Source organism: Lepisma saccharinum, chromosome 28, assembly GCF_977018435.1.
Source record: "Lepisma saccharinum chromosome 28, izLepSacc3.1, whole genome shotgun sequence".
NCBI classification, from domain to species: Eukaryota; Metazoa; Arthropoda; class Insecta; order Zygentoma; family Lepismatidae; genus Lepisma; species Lepisma saccharinum.
In genome coordinates, this window is record NC_139256.1 from 32,775,397 (window position 1) to 32,798,139 (window position 22,743).

The window sequence follows — 22,743 nt, forward strand, 5'->3', positions numbered from 1 at the left end:
CTTTCGCCAGGCTTTAGTGCAGACGCCAGACTCTGATGTCTTTGGGTTCACAGCCCAGTGGAGGTCTTACGTTGTGCATTGTCCATGTGCATTTGTTCCTTCATCAATTACATCTTACCATTATTCATCCTCATCTTCGCGATTAGCCAAAAGTGGTAGAAAAGCGAAGTAAAATAAATCGTATCAATATTTCAATTTTGCACCTTAAAGGAAAATGTTTGAACGACAAAACAGTTCAAATTTCAGAGCTGAAATGCTCCTTTTCAGAGGATGCCAAAGTTTTCAAAAGGAGATCCAAAAATAGACTAAGGCACTATGAGGCACTTATCGGGTCGAGACTATAGCCTGACAAGTTAAGTCCCGATATGCGCAGATCGCTGCGGAGCACTTCCTATTACGTCATCCTCCCCACCACTCTTCTACTCACTGGTCTGGCGTTGAGAGCACCAGTGGTGCCAACTCAGCAAAATTAAGCTAAAACAAATATGACGATTTTCATGGTACAGTGGCTCTCAGCGACAGACAAACCTGCAAACGAAACTGAAATCGATGCGGAGAATAGAGTGAAAGCATTGTGAACAATAAACAAAAGGAAATTGTAATTAAAAATTCAAAGTGTACCTTATGTGAAACAGTATGCGATTGACACGAAATTTAGAAACGCGGGTCACACCATAATACGACTTCCGCCTTACCACGCAGACTTAAATCCCATGGAACTTGTGTGGGGGGGAAATCAAGGGTAAGGCAAGGGAATTCATTTCGGATTCACTGGACGCAAAGAAAGATTTGCTTGGAAAATTATTTAGTGAATATTCTGTACAGAAATGGATTAAATGTTGTGAACACGTGAAAAAAATTGAAGATTCTTACTTTGAAAGAGATGGACTTCTGGACGAGCCAGTGGCGGATTACCAACTAGGCCCACTAGGCACGTGCCTAGGGGCGGCAACCCTTGGGGGCGGCAAATCTTCTTTTCAGAATATCAAGAATAATAAAAAGTGTCTTACGTACACAGTGACAATTTAGACCTATGAAAACAATGTTTCAAATCAACGGTTTGCAACACTTTCGCTTCATACGAAAGAAACCTTGATGTATCGGATTTATGTGTTATCAAAAAATGTTTCGTTGCTCTGCCTCCTTCAGGCGCCAATCAATTTGTTTTTAACCCGTGCTGTGGCTTTTATCGCTTACAATGACAATGCAAGCCGGCCAGCCATTGTTGATTTGTTTTTGTAAATACATACTCCTCGATCTTCCACTAAGCGTTTGTTAATGGCCAGGCAGGAAAGAAGACTGATTGTTTGAAACTCTCATCTGTAACAATGTCAGTCTTAAAAAAACAAACAAAAAAAACAACAAAAACAAACAAAAACACATAAACACTGCTGATAAGTGAGTAAGTGACTGCAGGTTTCGCGTGGACCGCAACTTAGTTTTTGTCTTACTGGATTATCTGGCTGGTGCATTCAGTTTGTTGCTAGTGCGTTTGCGATTTGGTGTTTTTTTTTGTTTTTTTTTATGCAGCAGGCAGCATGAAGCGAACAAGGTTAAGCGGGGCGGCTTATCGTAAACTTGCAAACGAAAAGCGTGAAAGAGAAGCAACCTTACAGAAAAAGCTTGGTACAGTGGACACGTTTTTTAGGCGAAAGGAACAAGTGATTTCCGAAAGCAATCCAAAAATTGAAGTGGAAGCGGCTACATCGAGTGAACTCTGTGAAACGTAAAATGTCGAAAATATTGCGGGTTTTGTGGAGGAAGAAAGTGCACCTGAGGTAGTGTCCCCTCAGTTCGTAGGAGTTCCTGATTGTGACAGTGAGAGTGGAAATTTCGTTAGTGACGATCCTGCCGAGTGGTGTCTGAATGAGTCTACAATTGACATTCTTCTAAGACGTGGAATTAATCAGAATGCTGAAAACGATTTTTCTAAATCGCAAAGACTCATAGCAGGTAAGACAAGATTTTTAAATAATAGTGTTTTTTTTCGTAAACTTGTAAATGGAGAATCAATTTTGCAAAATTATTTGGTATATTGGTGCAGCACTGGTGCCGTTTATTGTGCATCATGCAGGTTGTTCAAGGGCAAGACAAACATCGCAACTCACGGCATTTCAGACTGGAAAAATATTTCAAATATTCTAGCATCAAACGAAAATTCTGAAGACCACAAAAACTGCGAGTTGGCACTCTTAACAAGGCAGAAATCTGTTGGGACCTTGGGGAACCATTTTGAATCACATATTCAGACGGAACTTACGTACTGGGTCAGTGCAAATAAGTTACTACTTTTCTTTTGAGAAGGGCGCACATTAAGTTTGTGCCTAGGGGCGGCGAGGAAGCTAAATCCGCCACTGGGACGAGCGTGTAGATGAACTGATAATTAGACTTGGTAAAGCCGATTCAGACACGGACACTGATTCATCGGTAGACACAGACTCGGATGAGTGGGAGAGTGAAACTGAAGAAGGAGAACAGGAAAACATTTAGAAGGTGAGCTCAGTTCTATCGTTTATATATTTTTCATTTTTCTATCATTTTATTTGTTACATTTCTTATGCTGGTAAGAAATATCCCAAATATAACTTAATTGATTTAAGGTTTAAAGGGAAAATATCAAAATGTATTTAGAATTTAGCGTAATCAATAGGTAGCGTAGGTGAGGGGATATTAATTCATGTCTTTCACATTCAAATTTCGTTGAAAATTCTCAGACGATTCCTCTCCCTCCAGGTTTGCAACACTGCGAACGAACGTCGCCGCAGACAATGGGGTGGGGAAATGTGATGCGAGGTGCGCAAACAATGGATTGCAGCGTCTTGTTTTTAAACTTGTCAAGTTATAACATATGCTTCCTTTTTTTATATTTAAATTTATAAAAGTTCTTGGCACTCTGCTAGAAGTTAGTTTAAGATTTACAATATTAAACGTTAAAATTTAACGGTGTGCCTAACAATACAAAAAACGAGACGAAGTCATTTATATCATATTCGCAGTGCTGTGGCCAGAACCAGAAAGCATGGGGTGTTGGCAACCGCTTGAAATATTGAACACATGCGTACACCAACCTCATGGATTTGGCACATGGAAAATTTTGAAATCCGGCCACTTCAACAGCTGCTATGGAGCCTCACATTCTGAAGAGAATTCAAGGAAGCATGTTGAAACGGTTGAGGGAATGTGTTGAAACTGTTCGTGAAGTGGAGCATGTTCATCAGTTCTCAAATTCGTTCCGAACTTTATGATCACCCTGTATATCGATTGTGTGGGGAGAGTACAAGAGCAAGACCTGAAGTTACAGAATACCTGCAGAGAAATTGGAGGAAGTCTAAATTGCCTAGCAGACAGCCAATAGGGGGCGTTGTCTGGGTGTCGACCTTTTACGTCATGGCAACGGTTGTTGCATGTAATTTTCTGTTTGCGTCATACCTTGGATTCAGAAAAAAATCACTGGTAGGTGAGGAAAATAATAGCTCCACGCATGTTCTACTACGAAATGTAATAAATCAGGGCTTACTTATGTGGGTTGTTGTTTGATGAGAAGCTATTTTACTAGGCTGAGAAAGTGCAAGCAACTTCTACAAGGTTTCATGTTATAACTCGTATATTTGGCACTCCCGGGACCAATGGGTACAGTGACGACGCCAAAAGAGAAGAGTCGCCTAATTTACAACATTCCAACAACCAACGAACAAGAAAATCTTCGAAATGACATATATGTTTTACATCAAATATGCTATTTTTGCATAGTATTTAAGTGTCCTTAAAATGTTAACGCCCTTTTTGAAAAAAAAAAATCTTTCCCCTTCCTTTCTTCTTATTCACTATTTTTCTGCAACTGGAGGGACAGGGAGATTTCCCCCTACCAAAAATCTTGTCCTAAAAATTCCCCACAAAAAAGTTTGGGGAAAGAGGTTTTGTTACAACTATTTTACTAGTTCAATAGGCTTACTTAGTCACGAAACTATTGCTAATATCTAGAAAACAACGAAAGCAAAGCCCAATAAAATCCACGGGATATCTCTAGATGGAATTGTATGTGGATGTAATTTTTAAGAATTTGTAATATCATAGTGGTTTTTGAAAAGGAGGGGAAATTTCACAAACGGCTTGGCTGGCGACGGCGAAAGGTACAGCCGAGCTTTAGTTGAATTGCTGTTGTTGTTGTTGTTTACCACACCTCCAACTTCTCTTTCTTACCCCTGCCATGCTAACGGGGTGAGATGGGGAAAATACCATTGAAATTTCTGTTTTCTAAAAAATCCCTCGATTTTCAATGATTTGTGGATTGCCTCGACTCTGCCACACTGTCTCGAATGAAACGGAATTCCAACACATTTCAGCGCATGGCTGGTGGTATTAGCACATGACATTGCTGTGCTAATGAATGAAGTTCCTAGTGACAGGGTGCGAAATCATTTAAGACCCGTGGGGGGACTTAATCTACAAACCCCCCTTCCCACAAACATATATATAAATTATACGGTATACATAGCTATTTATAATGTTATTAAAAGTAAAAATAAATTACTAAATTAATAAATTTGTTACTTTTAAATATATCAGATATTATAAAGTAGCAAACTACGTCCTTTACTAACTGGTTAAAGATGTTAATAAATTATGAAATAGTTGAAGTGGTTTTATTATGTGTAAGTTTTTACTTTATGTTAATATAAATCAATTAGATTTCATAGTTATTATTGTTTGCATTCTTGTTTTACTTTTATTGTGCATATTGATGTAGATTTGTTAATGATCTCTTGAGAGAGAAAAAGCATTGAACACTCACAACTACACTAATTTGTGTATGTATTCGATACTATTCTTAGTACAGTATATTTGAAATTAAAAGTTATGGCTTATCTTTTGTTTGTTGTAAAAAAACTCTCCCCCCGGATGTTTTTGGTGGGGGAGGATTTTTGAGGCCAAGAATGTTGTTGGCAGGATTTCGCACCCTGCCTAGTGATACAAGCCAAAAGAGCCAATCGCTTTCTCTCTTTGATTGCTGCAAACAGCGTCAGAGGTAACACACTTGGAAATGTGCGAGTGCGCCACAGTTTACCAGAGACCCGCTGCGTGCGCTGGTGAAGCGAAACAAATGACAGGTGCAACGGAGTGGGAACGTTTGATGTTGTTTTTTTTAATTAAATTAAATTTAATTTGAATTTAAAATTTTGGGAGCGTCAGCACTTAGGCTATTTTGCTCCCGTCACATTATACGGGGGCCAGCCCCTTATCATTACAAAGAACAACTCTAACGTGGCATAACTAAAAATCTTAAAATCTTCTGACTTCTGTTAAAAGCTGAGGCTGTAAACGGGCACTCAACACACACAAGGACAAAAAACAGGACAATACACACAAAATTATACTGGCCATAGTGCCAGTCGCCAGAGCCTCGTTAGTCTTCAGTCCAGGGTGCACTACGTGGAAGTGAGATTGACTTTTGGGCGCCTACGTGCAAGGTACCCCTTACACCCCCGTTTGATGTTTTGAAGGAGGTGGTGATCAATGAGTAACTTTAATAAAAATTAATTTCATTGCAGATTTAAACTGGCTTGTGTGTATTAGAGAACGTTAAACTTATTTCCATTTTACAATCAACAGAATATGGTAGTTGCTTATCAAGTTTGTTGTGCAATTAACCGAACAAACAGACGAAGAAACAAGAATGATCTTGGCTTTCACCTTCAACACTTCAAAGCTAGGTGACCGTGAGTCCTGACATCGCAATGAATACTTGGTGAAGAACAAACGACATCCCTGACGCAGTTACCCACTCGACAGCGGAAAAAGGTTATAAACGAACCCTTCCCTCTTCTTTACTGCGACCCCAGGCGAAAAATTCTCCCCTTCCCTCTCAATGAGTAAGTGACGCAATCGACTCATCAGTTTGTTCGGGGACAATTCAGTGCTCCCTTCCTAAGAGCGTAGACAGCTTCGAAAACATTTCAACGGCAAGGTTAATCGAGGCAATGAAGGAGAGACGATATGCGTATGCACTGCGAGAGGTGGCTGAAGAACAAAGGTTACAAGACAAGGGCACCCGCAGCATTTTTTCTCAGGGGGACAGAGTCACAGAAACTTTTATTATTATTATTAATTTTTATTATTACTATTATTATTAATACTATTATTGCTATTATTTTTTGTTTTTATTATTATTATTACATTACCATTACATGTTTTTTTTTTAAATTGCAATATTCTGTATATATATACAGGGTGTCTCAAAAGTTATAGCCGCAAACTGACACAGGTGAAAGTACACGATGATAGAAGCAAAAAAGTCTCAGTAAACATGGGTCTGCAAACGAGCCGTTTTCGAGATAATCACGAATGTGTGATTATGAATGTGTAAACGTCGTCCTAGTTGGTAAAATGCTAATAATGTGTGCGATTGTGTGGGTACAAGCCGTCACTGACTTCGGAAATGTTCTGTTTGATTACAAAACCACCTCTCGGAAATGTTCTGTTTTGTAAACAAAGAGCAAACCTCGGAACGCGCAAAGAGTAAAGCACTCGGTGTTTACAAAATGGAATCAATGACAGCTTGCATACATTATTAGCATTTTACGAACTAGGACGACGTTTACAAACAATGAAGTCAGTGGCGGGTTGTAATCACACATTCGTGATTATCTCGAAAACGGCTCGTTTGCACACCCACGTTTACTGAGACTTTTTTGCTTCTATTATCGTGTACTTTCACCTGTGTCAGTTTGCGCTATTACTTATGAGACACCCTGTATACAATTTGCATAAATGTATAATTAACATTAATTCATGTAGGACAAAAAAGCTGTTTTTTATAGTTATAGTGTAAAACAGAATGTAAGCTTAAATGTCACCCTATTTCTAATAATAATAATAATTGTTGCTGTAACTTACGGCCTGTTAGTCACAGAAAACAATATTTTCTGTTATAAAATCTCGCTACAATTCACCATTCGAATTACATTAACTCTTTCCAGAAATCTCAGGGGTTGGGGTGGGGGAGTTACAAGATACGATTGATTTGCATTTTGATATTTACCGTCGCTTTTCTTCCACTTTTGGTTAATCGAGACGATGAGTGATGATATGATGGGATTAATGATGATTAGGGCTCGAAATTTGAGGAAAATTCTTCTCTTTCCTAGTGTCCGAAGACGAGGCCCAACATAATATATGTTCATTTTGGGTCATGTAGGCCAGAAAAAGGTGCGTTTTATTTGTCCTTTTTTGCCTTTTTCGGCGTTTTTGGCTTATTGGTCCTTTTTTTAGCCTTTGTTTAGGTCTTAACGGCTTTTTTTTTTTGCAACTTCACCTTCTTTCGAGTACATTGTTACTGCCCATTCTCAATTCGAATCATCATCAGTTCATCACCTCTTAAACATCCTTTCTGTAGTTAGGAAATTATATATATATGAACGAGAGAGAAAACATTTTTGGACGACTGAAGCAGATACGGTACAAGGTCCTTTAACCGTAACTTGTTCTGAAAACTCCTGCCAAGTTCTCAAGTCAGATAAGAAGGTTCCGCGCATATTCATTAAATATGTGATTAAAACTGAAGTTATTAATTAATTTGGATCACATTTATACGTCCTTTTTTCCGTTTTTGGGTCCTTTTTTTGATATTTTTAGGTCTTTTTATAGGTCTTCAACTTCGGAGCCCTAATGATGATACACAAAGAACACACGTCCAGGCCGGGATTCGAACGCGGGACCCCTGGCGTCGTAACGTGCTGTGCTAATCGCTCCAGACTGTGGTACGAAACCAGGCGTCTTGAGTCCCCCCCGCCCCCCCTCGCACCGCAAAGTCTGCAGTATCGCCGCCACTGCATTTCCGCATTTTTATCCAGTAGCAAAACTGGTTTCTAGATAGTGTGTAGCACTTTTAAACAAGAAATATTGTGTCTAGACAGCATGAGGTTTATCTTCGTAATGACTCCTGTACTTTCTCGTACCTTCGTACTCTGACGTACTTTTTATCCTTATTTTAAGGCTGCTTTGAACTTGAAACCAACCCAGGACCTCTCGCAGGTTTCAACCCTTGATTGGTATACGTCTGCCACGCGGTTGGTATACGGTGAGCTCGGACAACGGGGAAGCCTGCTGCACTCTATCTCTCCCCTACCTGCGCGAGGACGATGCAGACGAAACGCAGTTCTGCGCAGGTTCTTTTGCTTGCGGTTCCACTCTAAAATAGCCAAGACCAATGAAGCAGAACGCACCTGAATATGTTTCGTTCGCCATTGAGCTCGCCCACCTAAATTCCAGTCGATGCTCCTGATAGTCCAGGAAATATCTTATACTTCCCAATCCTTGCTATCCTGATTACAGCAAACGAGCTAGAAGGGAAAGAAGGTTACTGAAAATGGCAAAACCGTGCTAGCATTGATAGGTACCTGGGAAAAACGGTGAAGATAGAAGTTTCAAACACTTGAAAGGGTTCCCGGTCTTCTACAGGGAGAATCCATTTGAGACGCAACTTCTGAGAGCGCACTCAAGTACCTGACAAATATTTACAAAAGCCACCTCATATCGATTTTCACCGCCAGATGTCCTTCGCACTGGGACAAGTTTTTTTTTTGAAGCGCCAAATCTTTCCACCTGTAATTTCTGGACCAGGTAAGATGAGAACCTGAAAACTTCGCGCAGCCGAATTTCAAAAATCAAAATTATACATTCGTAACCACTTTGGGTAGGGAATCTGTGGTGCAAGGCCGCCCATGACGGTAGAGAAGGGGAGAAAGCGAGTGGTGGGTGCAAAGCTGTGCGCGCTGCTGCAAACGGATGGTAGCTGCAGCGCGTTGAATGAACTTACTCGAATCACTACTTGCGCAAATACTTGTTTTCGTGGGAGCTCCCTGGCGGCCCCGTGGCGGAGTGGTTAGCACATCGCGCTACGACGCCAGGGGTCCCGGGTTCGAATCCTGGCCTGGGCATGGATGTTTGTGAACGTCCATTCATCAATTTCATCATATCATCACTCATCCCCATCTTCGCAAATTAGCCAAAAGTGACACAAGAAGCGAAGTAAAATAAAGCAAGTCAATCAATCAATCAATCGTGGGAACTCCCCAAGGCGTACTGGTAACATTGCCGCCTTGTAATCAAGGGGTCCCGGGTACAATACTTGGTGGAGCCACATTACACAGTGGTTTGGATCCCACTCCAAACTGTAGGTCCAGTTCCGATTAGCCTACGTGTGCATAAAGTGGATTAAAACAAAAACAACTGAAACTTATTTTCGTACGCTTTCTCCAGATATACCCGAGACAGAGTATAGAATATTTGGTTCTTACATGCGTAAACATATACTCATATGATCATGAATTTACGCATTTATTTATTTATTTTGTGTATATTCATTACATAATGCGAATTAATTCCTGTTACCACGTTTGTATACTTTTGTATTCATATTCCCCTTATTTCATGTAGTTTTCTACCTAATTAGAAACTGGCGTATGCTGAGGGAACCGATGAGGCTAGAGCCCCCGAAATTTTGAGAAAAATAAATTTTTCAAATGAAAGCAATAAAAAAACTCTGGAAAAACCATTGTGGTAATCGGTAACTCCCCTCAAAATGACCCTCGATCACCAATTTTATCTTTCAACGAATTTTTAAAGGTAAGTTTAAAAATGGGAATTGCAATATGTTTTATTGCGTATCCTGTCCGCTTACAATTCCAGCTTCTTCCGAAAAAAAAATCCTTCGTACGCTAGTGTCATTAGGTTATTAGCGACAATGATGATGAACGATGAAAATAATTTTATGAGCAAGTTCAAGAAAACAGGCAAAAAATCGATCCCAGAAAACGAGCTATTTTTGTTAACATTTGTGGATGACCTGTTTCATTAACATTTCAAGATATGCAGGGTACATAGAAGAATATAGCAGTTTATTTTTTTTTTATTTCTCGTAGCGACTGGGTGTGAGAACAAATGTTACATTGGATGAAAGGAGAACTCTGAAATTTTTTTTAAAACTTTCCCGCGAACTTGCACTTTCCCTCACTGCCGCGGGCGACGCCACTGTCGTGAAATTGCGACTCCCCAGCAGAAAGCATTCTGCTTATCTACCATGGCCGCCTCGTTCACCCGACTGCACCGCCATGCGATTTCTTCATCTGGGAATTTATGAAAGACCATGTTTACGTTGCACTACTACTAACCGATCTGCCTGAACTGAGAAACCGGATTGTTTCAGCCATTCCGTACATCACATCAGAAATGCTGATACGAGTGTGCGTGGCAGGAAATGGACTTCCGAAGTATTTCGTTTCACCAAGGGATCGCACATTGAACACTTGTAATGTAAGTTGTACAAACTTGAGCACTTCTTCTTTCATCCAATATAACATTTGTTCTCATACCCCGTCCCTACGAGAAACAAAAAAATGTTGAAACTGCATTATTATTTTATGAACATCCTGTATTTTTAGTACTTTTAGTGCATATTTATGTACAAGTGGTACTTGTTTGCTTATATCAATTAGCGCTTGAGAAAATATGCATTTATTGTGCGTGGGAGTAGATGCGAAAGACATTGTTGGCTCAAAATTCATCTCCATTATATCATAAGAGTCTGGAAAGTCCAACCTGTAGTACATCCCCCTTCAACCCCCTTCCCCCCGGCTAATGTGTTCAAGTCTAAGGTGCGGCATCATATACAAACCTCCATTGTGCAAAATGAAGGACGGTAAATACAATCGCAGTAGCTATGAATATAGGTGTATTCATTGCAACCATCGTCAGCAATATTGCAGAACTAATTATGTGGGCTTACTTTGCTACTTATAGCCTCCTTCTCTTTTATTTACTTTTTCAAAATGGTTTATTCAGTTCTAATGTTTACGTTTCGTTCTGTCTCTATGGTGCAAGTTCAACCTTGATGATGGGGCTAGTGTCATTGATTGTCCTTCTTCTGACCTTCACTAAGACCAAGCACAATGTTTTCCCTTGCAGTGAAATATTGCAATGTATAGTCTATCTGCTTTCCTCGCGATCATCGAGTCAAGTGCGCATGCGCAGACTGGACGAGTCTACTGGCAAGATAGGGGTGGGACGGATAAGGGAAACAGGTTCCGCTGTGAGTTAAGAATTGTAAAAGCCATCATAAATGCAACAAAGCGATCGATAATAAACAAAACAACCGGACCGTTGTTTCGTGCCGTGCCGGAAAACTTAGCATAGCGTGCTGCGAATTCAAGGAAACTAGATTCGAATCCTGGGTAAGACTTGAAAGTTTCATGGCCACTATGTTCTTTGATTCTCATTAATTCAGCATTCAACCTCATCATTGCCATTAAATTTAGTGAGGTAGGAAAGGAGTGTACAACGTGAGCCAAAAACTCACGATCGGACACTATACCGCGTTTGTTACAACCTGTCCCGGTTCCCGCGCTAGCTGATCGCTGGCTTTTCTCCGTGCTGGGGAAAGTCAAAGCCAGGCAGCCAATTAAAATACGCAACGTAGCAACAGCGTCTACGTAAGCGCCTCTCTTCTGGCTTCCATTCGCTCCTCGCTGCCCAGCAGACGATTTTTTCCTCGTTTCTCATTGGCATCGAAACTGTTGAGCGATCCCTAGCGCGGGAAAAGGGACAGGTTCTAACAAACGCGGCGGATTAATTGGACTCCAATTAAAAATTAACCAGTAGACCTAGTACATAAATACAAGTTACATGAAAATTTAGCTTATTCAATTCTGCGTTAATATATGCTAAGGATTTTTTTTTCGAGTACGCCTTCTATTTTTTATCGCCGTGAGAACAAAAAAAGTGCCAGTTTTTTTAGTTTTGCAAACGATCGCTCTCTTTGAAATTATATAAATAAAAAACGAGTGCTCGGATCGTGAAATTTTAGTACGGAGCAGGCAGAAAAGTTTTAATCCCGGGTTCGATACCCGGTGGAGGCACATAGTGGTTCGGATCCCACTTTAAACTGTAGGTCCAGTCCCGATTAGCCTTACTGTGCATAAAGTGGACTTAAAACACCAAATCAACAACAATTTTCGGGTGTTCCATTTTTGATATTTTTTTCCTATCTGCATATTGCAACACTAGCGTATAGATTTGGAATGCGTTTCAATGGTTAAATTCACCTCTTACCGTCGTTTCGTAGTCCCTTTACCAATCGCCCTCATCGTGGAATTATCCGAAAAGTGCCGAAAGAAAGCTAGGAACCAAAAATGCCAAAAATTTTATTCCCGAAGCGACCAAACCTTGAGAATATGGACGCGCGCTATATTCACCTAAGGCCAAACCAGAATGACACCCGCTTCAAAGGCTATGTCCTTTCCCAAGGTCAGGCTGGTCTAACGCAAGAACCTTAAGCAATCAGACTGGCGGGAAAATTATAATATCGGTTCTTCGTCTGCTCTTATGCATGTGGTTTTTATCATTGGAAAAAAGAACGGAGCGATTTGTACGCTAGAACACGCATGAACGCGTACAAAAAAAAAAAAAAAAAAAAGAATCAAGTTGAAGGTGAAGGTAAATGGTGCGGTCATATATAATTACCCGTGAAGGATATTACATACTTCCTCACTTCCTGGTACGGTGAATCAGACGACAACAACCTTGCATGTTACGTATGTGAGTGTAAGAAATGGGAACCCTTGACGAGCCCTCATACACCCACATTTTGTACATCTGTTGCCCTTGTGCCTTTAAGATACAACCAGAACGTCAGTTTCTTAGAATATCGATTCCCGCGTTTACGCGTTACTAACGCAGTTACTAACGTAGGTACCGAAAAGGTATCGCGTTACTAACGCAGGTATCAAGAAAAACACGTTACTAACGGAGGTACCGAGAAGAAACGCGTTACTAAAATAGGTACAAAAAATAACGCGTTACTAACGGAGGTACCGAAAAAGTATCGCGTTACTAACGCAGGTATCAAGAAAAGTGCGTTACTAACGGAGGTACCGAAAATGTAACGCGTTACTAAAAAGGGTAAAAAAACGTTAACGCGTTACTAACGGAGGTACCGAAAAAGTATCGCGTTACTAACGCATGTATCAAGAAAAACACGTTACTAACGGAGGTACCGAAAGGAAACGCGTTACTAAAATAGGTACAAAAAATAACGCGTTACTAACGGAGGTACCGAAAAAGTATCGCGTTACTAACGCAGGTATCAAGAAAAGCGCGTTACTAACGCATGTATCAAGAAAAGCACGTTACTAACGGAGGTACCGAAAGGAAACGCGTTACTAAAATAGGTACAAAAAATAACGCGTTACTAACGGAGGTACCGAAAAAGTATCGCGTTACTAACGCAGGTATCAAGAAAAGCGCGTTACTAACGGAGGTACCGAAAAAGTAACGCGTTACTAACATATGAACAAAAAAGTATCGCGTTACTAACGCAGCTATCAAGAAAAGCGCATTACTAACGGAGGTACGAAAAAATAACGCATTACTAACGGAGGTATCGAAAATGTAACGCATTACTAACGTATGTACCGGAAAAAGCAAACGCGTTACTAACGGAGATACCGAAAAGCGTAGCACGTTACTAACGTGGGCACATAAATAGTAACGCGTTACTAACGCGGGTATCGAAAATAAAGCATCGCGGTGCTAACGGATGTACCGGAAAAAGTAACGCGTTACTAACGTAGGTACCGAAAAAGTATCACGTTACTAACGCAGGTATCAAGAAAAGCGCGTTACTAACGGAGGTAGCGAAAAAGTAACGCGTTACTAACATATGTACCAAAAATTAACGCGTTACTAACGGAGGTACCGAAAATGTAACGCATTACTAACGGAGGTACCGAATAATTAATGCGTTACTAACGTAGGTACTGAAAAAGTATCGCGTTACTAACGCAGCTATCAAGAAAAGCGCGATACTAACGGAGGTACCAAAAAGTAACGCGTTACTAACGGAGATACCGAAAAGCGTAGCACGTTACTAACGTGGGCACAGCAATAGTAACGCGTTCCTAACGCGGTGCGGGTAGCGAAAAAGAGTAACGCATACGCAGGTACCGAAAGAAGTAACGCGATACTAACGGAGGTATCGAAAAGTGGATTCTTCTTATTCAAAGAAGACGAAAGGCGACTGCGTATATTTCGCAAAGGAAGAAGATTTTCACCTGTGGTTAAAGGATAGAGCTAATAAATATAAAGCAGGTTGCAAACACTGCAACAAAGAATCTCAATAGCACACAGTGGTCGCAGTGATGTAATGTAGCATGCTCGAAGAATACAGCACAAGAATAACAAAGTATCTTCTTATCTACAGCATCTATTAGTAGTTTTTAATAAGAAAACCTAATCTGAAAATGAAAAGTGAGTAGGCATGTTTATTAAGAATATATGTTGTGTGATTGCAATTTCGTCAATTCTTTTGAACTTGCGATAGCGTTTTCCAACCAGCAATAGCAACTTTGTCCCTTATTTTCAACCTCCGATTGACATTTTATCTTATTTTCAACATGTGATTGCAATTTTGCCTTCATTTGTTCCCTATACTCAATTTGTGATAGCGATTTTGTCCCATATTTTCATCTTGACCACCTGGCAACACTGGATGAGTGTTAAAAGGTAAGGACGTTAATTTCCCTTTTGATCGGAACTCACTTTTGCTCTTGACCATACGATCCCCACGATATTCTTCCCGCAGAACCCTATTTGCCTTTCTGATTGGAAATCACCTGACAGAGCGGCCGCAAGTAATTTCCTGCCTACCCTAAATGTTGGTCAGTTTTGCCAGCACGTGGACGGGCAAGTTGGCGTGGGAAAAACAACCAACCACGCCTCTGGGAAATGATGTTAGACTCGCACGCAAGGTCACAGTCAAGAGCGGCAGACCAGCTCGACAGCCCTTGAGTCAAGTGCGCCATGCATGATTGGAAAGCACGTCTTAATTGATCTACATTTGCAGCTGCAGTCTGCTTGCATTCTAGCAATCGACAATCACCGATTCTGTTTTGTTAAATGTTCCTCAATTTTCAGCAGCCATAACCGTTCTTAAGGCTTTGCTTTTCCTGTTGCCAATATAGCTATTCGTAATAGTTTCGTGGCTATTCATTTTCAAAACAGCTGACCTCCGTGGCTAAGTGGTTATCACAGCGCGCTACGACGCCAGTGGTCTAGGTTTCGAATCCCGTCCTGGACATGTGGGGAGGGGGGTCATTAAGTTACATAAAGTTTAGAAATGACACACAAATACTACATTTTTCTGTATCTTCTAAAATATCACTGGAAGTGTTAATTGGCTGCTACTGAAATCATCCCTTACTACGCACTCCATACTACGTTTGATCATACAGATATTTATATTACACAGGAAAAGATGGACATATTCAATCATAGTGTCTACCGTACATTCCACTCCCCGGCCGAAACAATAAAACTCCCCTTCGTTCCCAAAACCTGGGAGCTGTTAACCTTTGACGCAGACGCGCAGGGAATTTGCATAATGACATCAAAGTCATAGATTTCTGTCTAAATGGGAGGTCGCAACAGGGGCAACGAAGGTACAGATAAAGAAGCTCCCTGTGAGGAAACTTTCTGAAGTCTAGAGAAGAAAAATCTCCTAAATACTTGCCGCTAATTAAGTCTTCTTATAAATAAGATGAACGAATGAAATAGCTGCTGTTCATGTTCCCTGAATTTATCCTTCACCAAGCTGTGAGCAAAATAATATCTGCTGTCTACATTTTCACTTTTCACTGGAAACAAATTACACAAAATAGTTTTACCTAATGTCAAGGGGGCTGACGGTAGTTGCAGGGGGGGGGGGGGCTCAGCCACCCCTGGTCCCTGCCTGGCTACAAGCCCGTCAGAGTCTATTCATAAGTTTCATCATATCATCATCCATTCTCATCATCGCGATTATCCAAAAGTGGCACAAAAGCGAATTAAAATAAAGCAAATAAATCAATCTGTGTATTTACCGAATTGATATAAGAACGCACTCTTTATTACAGACGAAAACGACTCAGTCTGAGCGACACGTGCAGCTTATCTTGTCGCTTCGGTTCGAAATATTGGAATGATTACTGAGGGTTAGCTTCCACGTTTGTCGCTTCGGTCTTAAATTTTACGTAAACGTCAAACAGTGTATAAACAAACAGGAAATCTATGTTGAAAATTGTTCAAAACTTTATGACCACCCTGTATAACATTTCCATATTTCTTGGTCAATACCACTCACTTTCCATGCCTCCCGTACTTTCCTGTTTCCTGCGATAGGCAACCACAACAGTTATTGCTGTGCGTTAGCTTGAAGCGCACAGTCAACAGATAGGCCTGTCAGTGTCTATAGATCCAGCACTTGACGAACATTATCGAAAACAAATTTAGCGCGCCTGGAGTGCGTACTCTATAGATTCGGGCAACAAAGCAATACTTATGGCCGGGAGACCTTCAATTGGAAATGAACCACGCAAACTCGCAAGGCGCCGTTTAGGTTGAACCGTTCAGTTGGTAAGCCAGGATTCTTGGAAGCTTCGTGTTCTATTGCATAACAAACAATCAAGTTTTTTATGCGAGAGCCTCTGACGGGAACCAAATGTTTGTCCATGGAGGTCCGCAGGATATTTTCCATGTAGGGTGTGGAGGCAAACGAAGCATATTTTCTCCCCTAATAGAGTTGCTTCCGTCAAAAACAATCCTTCATTGTTCCTGCAATGCCCTTACAATAAACATAAATTACTGGGACTGAAATCAAATTATATGTATGAAATCTATAATGTTAAGATGATATATATTTTCAAGTGGGAGACATGGCCCCCATTGACTTGATTGATTGATTGAGTTGGTGTTTTAAGTTCACTTTATGCACAGTGAGGCTAATCGGAACTGGACCTACAGTTTAAAGTGGGATCCGAACCACTATGTGCCTCCACCGAGTATCGAACCCGGGACACCTTGACTACAAAGCGACGACGCCACCACTACGCCATCGGGGAGGCCCAGCCCCATTGACAGAAATATGCTTAATATACAGGGTGATTCAAAAGTCCCGTAACACTCCCTATAAAATGCAAAGGAGTTAGGCTGGGTACAAATGGTCTTGATAGAAACATGTTAGGCCTAGGGGGAACCATATTGGTATCTTCCAACCGGACGTCCGCCATATTGAATTTAACTCAATTTTTTTATTCGGAAGGGGGTGATGGGACATATCAAATCAGGCTAGAATTTCACAAGAAATGCAATGGTGAAGGTTTTTTCGACGTATCTTTATATAAAGTTATCACTGCATGATTGTAAAAAAATGTCTCATTTTCCAGGTATGAGAAACCAGTGCCAGAATGATCCTAACGCGTGAGGAACGCATCGAGATAGTACTGCTGTTTGGGGAGAGACGTTCACGTGCCATTGGAAATGATTTTAATCAACGACACCCCCAACGAGATCCAGTGTCGCATGTGACAGTTACACCAAATGTTCCGGGAGACAGGATCAGTGAACGACAGGCGACGATCTGAAGGTCCCAGAACTTCCACCGACGAAGAAACTGCCACAGCAGTCCTGGCTTCATTTGCAGTCCCCAAACCGTATCACACGCTTATCACAAGAATGTGGTGTTAGTCAACCGTTCGGATCTTGCTGCTTGCAATGCTATAACACTTGCTACGTTGCAAAATGTTCTGCGTGCGAGGGAGAAAGACGGCTACGAGTGTGCATTCAGGAACAAGCACAACATATTGAGCAGGTTTTGTGTCAGATATAGTCGAAACGTTTTACTGGTTAAAGATACGTCGAAAAAAAAACCCTTCACCATTGCATTTCTCGTGAAGTTCTAGCCTGATATATCACATCACCCCCTTCCCATTTAAAAAATTTTGAGTTGAATTCAATATGGCGGACACCGATATGGCGGACGTCCTATTGGAACACACCATTATGGTTCCCTCTAAGCCTAACTTGTTTCTAGCATGACCATTTGTACCCAGCCTAACTTCTTTACATTTTATAGGGGGTGTTAAGAGACTTTTGAATCACCCTGTATTTTAACTCCTGTGCATATAAACTACTAACGGTGAACCTTTTTAAAGCTCATCCAAATTTAAAGAAGGATCCGAACTTCTGCAATGTGACCACATCGGAATACAAAATATGATCACAAGATGTTCAAAATGTGATTACAAAATATGGTCACTAACTTATGCCACATCCTGTATAGTTTCAGATACCAATGCGAGCAGAGTTGGATATTACAGAACAAAAAAGCATAGGTCTACTTCCGGTGGAACATGTTTTAAGCTTGATCATTCGGACGTGAAGAAATGCGATCTTCTTTTATTTAATTTCTTCCTTCACATCATGCCTAAGGATTGCAGAGTAATCAAATGGTCAAGGTCAACTCATGTTACGTGTTGAGTAGTCTGTGCCTACAAGGTATGTACAATAACAAGCATGCAATAACTGCTCATTAAAGACACTTGCACACACTAGTTCTACCGTACATAATATGCAAGATAAGGAGTATGTATCACTGTTTGCTCGGTTAAAACTTTTGTAGGTGACTTTGACGTGCGCTCAGCAATAACTGCGAGTTATGGTGAGGAATGAAAATGATAGCAGTTGGAACTGAACAATATATTATTGCACACCTAAACATCTTGCCACGGAAAGTTCGGGTTCGAGTCGGACATGAGCGTTACTCTGCGAATGTCTCAGAATTAAAATGTATTCATTGAATTGATTGATTGAATTGTTGTTTTCAGTCCACTTTATGTACAGAAAGGCTAATCGGGACTGGACCGACAGTTTAAAGTGGGATCCGAACCACCATGTGCCTCCACCGAGTATCGAACCCGGGACCCCTTGATTACAAGGCGACGACGTTACCACTGCGCCATCGGGGAGACCCTTAAAGTGTATTCAAATTGGCGTCCCTAGAAATTTTAGTAGCAGGGGAGGGGTCAGGCCATTGTTAAAACTTGAATAGTAGAAATAATAATAATGATTGTTATTATCATGCTTATCATTTTTACAATAATAACTACCATAAACTAAGAAATATATAGGAATTTATTCCAAATTTATTGTTGTTGTTATTATTATTATTAATAATAATACAGAGTGTCCCACTCGGGGCCCGGAAAAAGTGTTATAAAAATCTTAATAAAATAGGATATGAAACCGAATTTGTACATGACATACCTTTATGGTTGAGAAATGAAAGTACATTACAAGAAGTGCTGGAAGAGACCTTCCCCCACCTGTATACACAGTTCAACACGGCGCTGCATGTTCGTGAATGTTGCTGCCAGAGTATTCGGCGTGACTGCCTGGATTTCACGGCGGATGTTCTCACGTAACTCGTAACTCTTGTACACACACAACTTAAAGGTAGTGTATACAAGAACAAACCACGCTCCATCGACGAGTTACGTGAGAACATCCGCCGTGAAATCCAGGCAGTCACGGCGAATTCTCTGGCAGCAACATTCACGAACATGCAGTGCCGTGTTGAACTGTGTATACAGGTGGGGGAAGGTCTCTTCCAGCACTTCTTGTAATGTACTTTCATTTCTCAACCATAAAGGTATGTCATGTACAAATTCGGTTTCATATCCTCTTTTATTAAGATTTTTATAACACTTTTTTCGGGGTCCCTTACGAGTGGAACCCTGTATTATTATTATGAAATGGAAAGCTATAGCTTGCAAGGTTCCCAAATATAGCATTAAACAAAATTAATTTTTTCAGTAAATACTAAGAATGGTAATGAAATAATAAAAACACAATGGAGAATTTAAATTATGATATGTTGTGAATTGTAGAAATTGAACGTGATGGTAATCTGACCATTGATGGTTGATTGTGTTTTGTCTTGAGTCCACTTTTATGCACAGATAGGCTCAAAAACTAACAATTAAAACAATTATCAGAGTTTTGCTTTAAAATAATCAATAATTATATCAGAATATTAGAATACCTGTTATGTAATCAGAATATACGGGTCAGCCTCATGGCGGAGTGATTAGCACAGCGCGTTACGACGCCAGCGGTCAGGGATTCGAATTCCAGCCTGAATGTGGGTGTTTCTTTGTAAGTGTCCCTTCATCAATTTCCTCATATCATCACCCATCCTCATCTTAGAGGTTAGCCAAAAGTGGCAGAAAGCGAAGTAAAATAAACCATATCAGTCAATCACTGGGATCACTTGATAACAATTTACGAATTATTTGTTTTGCTGTTTTAAGGTGCTTTACAACCTCTCTAGACGAAATAGATGACGGTATAGTCGACGCGCTAGCTACGTTAACGACCGGCTGGCTGTGAAGTCCACGAAGCGCGCCCACCAGCTGGAACAATCACATTCAACGCACAGTGTTACCACACATCTACTCTCCCCACTTTTCCCCTCCGAGCAAAACCATCTTCCCACGGTCTCCACATTGAAGTTGCAAAGTACGGCAACAGCGTATCCGCAGTCATGTGACCGAGACTCCACGTGGAGAAGACGAGCAGAATGACAGCTGCGCCCATTGGCTGAAGGTTGAGTGTGATTGGACGAAAACAACTCGCCCGCTGTTTAACCACACCCACATTCGTGGCGGCAGCTTTCTTCAGTTCTTGGACGTTAACGAAGTACACGCGTGGACTATGCAAACGAACATGCCCCCTATCCAAGATACGAATCTACAACCTATTGACAGTCCATATCCCAGCCTGAAGTCAGTTCCTCTACCACAAGGAGACTCAATACAAGAACCTCGCTTCTTTATAATTTCAGATATCGATTACAAAATCGAAAGTCGTGTTTTCGTCATTACATCCAAAGAAAAACAACTACCAGCCAGTGCGCATGCGTTGGCCGACTGTAAACACAAATGTGTCGATATTCTGTGACAATGAACTCCACCAGCCATTGCAACATACGATTCCACTGACTGCGCTGCTAGGCTAACCGAAGATAAAACCTGTTTATCACCTTCGCCAACAGAAAGAATATTTGCCAGGCTTAAACCAACAGCCATGTCCAAAAAGTTATCACACTTTGAAACGAGCTGTTACTTGCACCTTGATACTGTACATATGCAATCCGAGAGTTTACCGCGAGTTATTGCTATCTCCGTTAAAAGAAATGAAAACAGTAGAAGGTAGGGGAATAACAGCGTTTTTATTGTCGTAACAAATAAACGCGATACAAAATGCTATGGACCTATAAACAGAACGCAAGGAATATCTATTTTAAAAGAGGCGCATCATGATATAGGCATGAAGCTGATAACTTCATAACGAATTACATGTTACTTCAGTGGCGTATCGGAGAGAATAGCTACTGGAACGATATATTGCAGATGTTCTAAATAAAAACCTTTATACGGACGACTGAAATGAGCAATCGGATATCGTAAATTTGCGATAATTTCCCGCGCTTTATTTTTTGCAAGGAGTTTGTACAGTACCAGATTACACCGATTTAATATAAATAGAGTAACATCTATTCATGAACAATTCCAAAGATCTCCCAAAATGAAAAGTGGGTCTGGTTATAAGTTTAACATTTAATTGTTTTAAATAATAGTAAAAATCCAATTATATCAATCCATTAGTGTCCATTATGGGCCTATGCTACATCCGGAGCGGAGTGGTTAACATGCCAGGGTTTCCGGGTTCGAATCCCGGGAAAGACATGGGTGTTGTCCTAAATTAGGAATAGGTATAGCTAATTTAGTAATTAAATGAGAAAGATATTGACAGGGGATTACTTATTTTAACTTCTAAAAAGATTGTTAGCACTCTCGAGCTTGGTACGAATTGTCCTGGGTTCGATTCCAGGGAAATTGAGGAGCTGCTTGAGGCTTCGCTTCTAAGGCCAGAAGAAAAGCTGCTATGGGATTCGATCGCTGGCTACCCGGATGTTATTCCACGGAGTCTTCTTAATTTAATTTTGAAATATACCTACAGTTCAATAAATGTTTATATTAAGTTTATCAGGACCGTACCCAGGGAAGGGGCCATGGCCCAATCCTCGAGATACGAAATATTTAAATGTGAACCTACAAAATATACGAAAATAACATAGATTTAGATTGAGCTAGTAATAATTTTATAATAGTTTAGAAAAATATCGAATGTTTTTATATTTATCGTACCATAGGCGTGCGCACGGGGTGGGGCAACGGGGGCAATTGCCCCATAATCATGCATGTTCGCAGATTTTTTAACGGAAGGATTAGCAAGGCATTTTTTCATGGGGCATATTACCCCGATAATAGTGTAGCCCCTCAAATAACACCACTTGAATTTGAAATTATCGCATTAATGTAAATTTCTATGACTGAAATCAAATTATACGTGTTAATATATACATTTAGGTTCACATTCGATTTCTAAGGGGTGTGTGTAGCCATCCTTGTACACCCCCCCTTCCAGACGTCCATGTCCCTACAATATTATACTATCACCTAGAAATTTAGTGTAGAGGAATCTTATCGCCTGTATTAAACATTATACTCTTAAAGAAAATGAAGTATTTTCAAGCGATTCAAGTTCAAAGCAACTACGGGGGAACGGGGTGCAGTGGTACAACCACAGGGGCAATGGGCATTGCCCCTCCCCAACCTTGGACGGAACTCAACTCTAGGGGGGCAATGGTAGCAAATAGATAAGTTAAAAGAAAGCAAGACTAGTAGAATCTAAGAGTAGCAGGACAAAAGGATACTCAAGATGGAATTAGTTTTCACGTCTTTCTTGCATTATTTCTTCCAGACGGCCAAGAGCACCTGCAGGGGTTCACAAAGGGGCAATTGCCCCCCCTCG

General features: G+C 40.7%; 1 protein-coding gene across 1 annotated transcript in view; it reads right to left on the reverse strand.

Annotated features, from left to right (window-relative positions):
- LOC145980625 (arylalkylamine N-acetyltransferase 1-like) overlaps positions 1-22,743 on the reverse strand; it is a 50,804-nt gene that overhangs the window by 25,824 nt on the left and 2,237 nt on the right. The window lies entirely within an intron of this gene.